Consider the following 6204-nt stretch of genomic DNA (forward strand, 5'->3'; position numbering starts at 1 on the left):
ACGGAAGATTCACTCTAACAAAACGCGTCTGATACGATTAGGACAGATATGACCGCTATAGGTGGCGACAGCGCCACGCGCGGCTTATGGCTAGCCACCAAAATTGGTGTGGGACGGATGTACTTGTAGCTACCTGTTGTAAAGCGACGAAATCGCGGAGTGAGCCACGCCTGCTATCAGGCCAAATCAGCTTTGAGTTTAGGAACAATTGTGCCAAGCGGCGCCGCTTGAGACAAAAGAAGACAAGGTACTAGAATCTGTGCAGAAAGAGATGAGTCGTGGAATGTATGGGGCCCAATACATTCCACGACTCTTCTCTTTCCGAACAGACTCTATCAAAAACTAGTCCTTTAGGATTTTGATACCATACGCAGTGAAAGTATTTACGTCATAATTTTATGAAAGTTTTACGTTTAAAATAACATCTGCATTGTGTGTGCTATCCAAAGAATATAATACTCACTAGGAGGTGCTATCTAAATAATTGCAGATGCAACCCTCTTTGACTACCACTGACATACTGGCCAGTGAACAAAAACAATATTTCAAAATATTCAAAATTCGTCTGATTCTATTCTGAATTTCCATTGTCACATTTTATTTTACCATCAAGACATGTGTAGTAAGTATTTGCTAAATAAAATTATTCGTTTTTAAATGGATCAAAATCTGAGTTACGAAATGAATACAATATGTAATGATACATTACCGGAAATGACAGCGAAAGCCACGTGCACTGAAATAAGTGGCGTTAATGTGAAACTCGAGTTGGAAGAGTTAGAACAGCTTGTAACTCCAATCGGCCTGGCGGTGGTGCAATGTTTGCGAGGCTGCGGAAACAGCGCAAAGCTTGGCGGCATAGTAAAGCGCTTGAGGAGGTCTCGGTACGAGTACGACGATGACAGAAATCGTAAGCTGTACGCTAGAGAAGACACGTTAAAATTGTTTGAAAAGAAACCTATTCAATCTCCGAGATCGGGGTCCGGCGAACCATCAGAGAGATGCCGGCGGCGGCGGCGCCGCTGTCGCCGTCGTCGGCGCCGCCGCCCCTGCTGCTGTCGCCGTCGCCGCAGACGATGCTGCAGACGACGGCGTCGCTGATGATATCAGATTGCACCGTGGCGTGAAAATTCTGCCCCGTGATGGTTTGGAATCAAATTAAATTGTTAATGTCTGTGATTGTGTTACTATTGTTTGTATTGTGATGTTGTTAGATGGATATTTCCAGAAATTGTGTGTGTGTGTTAAAATATTGTATTTGATCATTTCTTATGATTTTGATAATTATATCTACATTTCGGATTTATATTGTAAGGACATTTTTCTTATTTGCTTGGTAGTCTGACGTACGAGTACCTACCGAAGAAAAAAACAGTCGACTGCAATAATATGTTAGAGGGCCGCGAAAATGTGACAATCATTTTCAGCGTATTTTCACGGAAACGTACGAACGTGTCTTGCTATTTCAGTCAATCTCGTATGGTACAAAATATTGAGGTTCACTGAAGTAGTATGATCTGACATTATACGAATAATGTTTCCGAGAAAACACAATGGAATTCAATTATAGTAGTGTACCCTATAATGGGCGTGGAACCAGTAATGGGACAAAAAACCACAAATCCTCTAAAATAAGTGTCTAAAAGTAGTTTATAAACACTGGCTGTATATTATCATAAATAAGAGTCCTAGAGCTGTTTCAGTTTGAATTTTTATTAAATTTGGTTGTTTTTTAAGAAATTGGCGTCAACCCAAAAGTTGTCGTGTCACTGAAAAAAAAATACCACTAGGAAATCTTAACAACTTCGCTAAGAGAGGTGAGTTAATTTATTAAATTTTAATTAATTAATACTTGATGAAAACTAGAATGTGTTTTGTTAATTGCATTTACCATGAGATAAGGTATACAACATACTATGTTGTGACTCCACAGATGTAAAAAAAATAGTGGTATTTGGACCAATCCCATTATAGGAGCCGTAAAACTGCATACCTCCTATAATGGGACAATTTACATAATGATGCTTGCCATGCCATGATTTCATGTTTAAACAATACAGAAGTAAAATGTAGTTACGAAATATGTCAACCAGGAGGTATGCTCGGACTTCGGATAGATTAATATAGTTTTTCCAAACTTTCATTTAACTTGCCCTGTTAGTTAGTGTGGGTCAAATCTTGGTAGCCGAATTTGAGCCACTTTCCGATTGAGTTGAAATTTTGTATTCGTAATTAAATATGCAAATCGGATGATAATGCAATATTATGATAACATGGACCAGATCTGATGACCTATTTCAATATTTTATACTGATAGAGCAGTGTCCATTACTGGGGGGGCCATCACTGGAGCGTTGGTGTCCATGACTGGAGAAAAAAAGCATAGTTTTAATTTGTTAAGTACGTGGAAACTCATCGCATTATCTTTGATACAACACGCCTGAAACATGAAAGACGGATAGGACTTTCATCTTTTAATACGTTAAGCGGTAGACCATTTACATGTATTAGGGAAATATCACAAATACTCCAAATTCCCTCTTAAATGTCCCAAGACTGGTGCTGTTACTATATGCACTACATCTGTATCCTAGGTGCGCGTATACGCACACAAATGCGTTGTACTATTCGCTCCGTGCATTACTGTGGCGCCGCCCTAGTGGACAGGGCCGTGTTAACTATGCTGAGGTCCTTGGGCACATAAGAATTTTGAGCCCTTTTGGAAAGTAAAGAAAGCGAATCAAACTAATATTTTTCTAATATGATCTATTTATGGGTAATCAAATATACTGTTACTGCCAGTGCATCGGGGCCCCCTGAGGGTATCGTCTTGGGTCGTCCCATTCGTTTTTCGTCAAGTTCTTAAATTAGTCCTATTCTGCTTTCGTCACTCATACTAAATTCGTCACAATCGTCGGTGGCTTTCAATGTAGAATGAGTGACGAAAGCAGAATAGGACTAATTTAAGAACTTGACGAAAAAACGAATGGGACGACCCAAGACGATACCCCCCTGAGTAGGGTTACCAGATACAAATTTAGAATTTCCTGACAAATTCCTGATTTCCGAATATTTTTCCTGACATTTATTTTTGACGACGACGGGGGCGGGGGGGGGGGGGGGAGGAATCTAGCCATTCAACGATGACCCCCCGATAGCCGGCCCTAATGGCTCCTCTACACGTTGGCCCAACCTATTGGTCCAATATGTTGGTACAACGTGTAGAGGGGGTATTGGTGTCGGTTGGCTTATGGCGCGCGGGATGGCGATGAGTTGGCCGCGGTGTCGGTTTTTCGGCCGCACATCAAAGGGATTGGCCAAGCGATTGCGGTACGCATCTACACGTGGCCCAATCGGCAGTGCGTGCTCGGACGCGGTCGAGGCTGGACGTTCATGCTTTTTGTGTTTTTTAAAATTAAAAATGACGAATACGTGGCCACGTGTAGTAGCGTTCCGACCAAGGCACGGCCAACTCATGGGCCAAGCGTTGGCGGAGCGTTTGGCCAACGTGTAGAGGAGTCATAAAAGTATATGTATGAGTAAAGATTTGTTAGTTAGAGTCTGTGCGGAAAGAGAAGAGTCGTGGCAGAAACGGGAACTAACATTTTAAATTTTATATGGCAATCCAACCTTTGACACCTGTCTTGTAAAAAGTAAACAAACTTCTGTCATTGTATATTTTTATTAACAAAGACCGCAAGTTTTATGTATAAAATATTTTCAAAACACGATGAAACCGTACATAAAACCACAAGAAAAATTATATTTAACATTGTTCGGTTTTGTCAGCGGGAAGAAAACGGCTAAAAGCCGACTATCGACTTACAAAAAGTCGCGGAACGTGTTTCCGCTATTCGCGGGTATTGATGTTGTATTTAATATTAAATAATTACCTATTTAATAAGCCCCCTAAGTAACTTGTCTCCGGTAAATAATCGGTAAGTATATTCATTCAAAATATATTAATTTTCATAAATATGCAGGTCATTCATGATCTTTAAAATAACTGACAAATAGTCTTGATACTTTCCATTTTATGCATATTTATATGTAATTTTTTTTTCAGGATTGTGTAAAAGTACCTACGGTATCTCGAATAAAAGACCGCTAAGTAGGTGATATGCAAGAATTCGTAATCTACGTGCCGGATTCAAGCACATCCAGTTCCTCACATCAGTCCCTGGTTGTTCTGAAGCTAGCTCAAACATAAGTGACATTGAATATTTTAATTCAGACGTCGATTACAAAGAATAAAACCTTTTCATAAAAATATTTCTTTATTTGTAAGTTCGTTTACTAGGTTCTGTTAGTTACGAAATTATAAGTATTTCATATTTAGCAGACTTTTCGGCGAAGTAAAATATCGTGAGATGAGAGAACCGGACATATCCCAATAAGGCCTACCTACTTATGCACTATTTTTATTCATATTCATATTTATTATTAATAATGTACACATACATTACAAGTCAAGTTTACAATGGGTGAAATATATCCCAGATAGTAAAATTACAGTTCTAATGCCCAATTTTTACCCGATCTATCCGGTTTTGTATTAAAATAACTGTTGGACTGCACAGATTAGGTAGTACATAAATGAGACTCTATCTTGTTTGGTACTAAAATTACAGTTGTATTGGGCAGATTCTTAACTAGTTTTAGCAGTTTTGTCAATCGCACTGTCACTTTTTAGTATCTGAAACATAAAAACAAAAGTGTGTTTTAAAAAGAAAACTAGTGCCTGCGCTAAATCAGAGGATTGATTTGACGATCCGACACCACCACCAGGCTCCGTTTAGTAAGCCATGGTAAAAAACCGGAACAAAAGGGGTACAAGTATCATGACCTTTAGTGTCGTACTATAATCACGTGACCAGTGTTGTCAGCATAGCAAAAACCATAAAATAGCACTGGCGCGCCCTCAAATCCCACGACTCTTCTCTTTCCGCACAGACTCTATATATAGATAAGTTGAGTGGATCTCATTTATTATTTTTTTACAATGTTTTTGGATTAATTTTGGTAAATAAAAAGGTAATTTATTAAAAAGAATAGATAGCTATTCAAAAAATTCCTGACATTTTCGTGTTCCGTCCCCATTCCTGACAATAGGTCAAAATTCCTGACATGTCAGGACAATCCCTGTCATCTGGTAAGTGGATAAAGTGAATATTTTAGGAAATAATCGCCTCGAAAGAAACAAAATGTACGTGAGGATTTTTTTTTGGTGGCAACCCTATGATGTGGGATGTTGTTGGAAAGGTCTTTCAAAATGAATAGGGGTTCTAGAAGAACATTTTTTGATATTTAAAGTGAATATTTTAGGAAATAACCGCTTTGAAAGAAACAAAATGTGAGTGACAATTTTTTTATCGATTCAACCTTATACATAGTGTGGGATGTCGTTGGATAGGCCTTTCAAAATAAATAGGGGTCTTTAAACAACATTTCTTGATAAAGTGAATCATTTCGGAAATAATTGTTTCGAAAGAAAAAAAAAGGTTTTTCCTTCTAACTTTTGAACCATCTATCCAAAAAATATGAAAAAATCATGAAAATATTGCTTAAAAAAAACTCAATCAATCTTGATCAATTAAGCCGTTTATGAGTTATCGCTAAAAGTCTTCCCTTCTTATTTTAATTAAAAGCCTGGCAACCCTTATTTGTGACCGGATTTTCGCAGGCAACCCTATACCATTGTATTTGCAATAAAATTACCATCAGAAATGAATTCGGTACCCCCGATTTATACGGAAACGATACCAAACTTGACCTAGTAGCTTAAATGATACAGATATCAAGATCAAGTTGAGAGCCCCCCCCCCCCCCCCCCTAAAAATTACATCAAAAATCTCGGTGGCTCCACTTCTTGAATCCATCCTTGGGTCCTAAGGACCAATCCTGCCAAAGGAAATCTCTTGTTCATGCAACGCCGTAGGTATATTAGCTCCAGCGCCATCCGCTATAAATATCATATGGTTTTAGGTTTTAGACTCCAACCCGTTACGCGGCAACTCAATAATAAAACTAAAACTTAGTTTTGTATCTCGTTTATTGTGTAATTATATTACAAACCTTAAATATAAAATCATTCTACTTACGCTTAATTTCTGAACATACAACATACAATTAAGTCTACAAGGTACAGTATACTATTTTAAGTCTTATAATAGAACGATTTATTTACTGTACCTACCTCTACTT

This window comes from Cydia fagiglandana, chromosome Z (assembly GCF_963556715.1).
Source record: "Cydia fagiglandana chromosome Z, ilCydFagi1.1, whole genome shotgun sequence".
Taxonomy (NCBI): domain Eukaryota; kingdom Metazoa; phylum Arthropoda; class Insecta; order Lepidoptera; family Tortricidae; genus Cydia; species Cydia fagiglandana.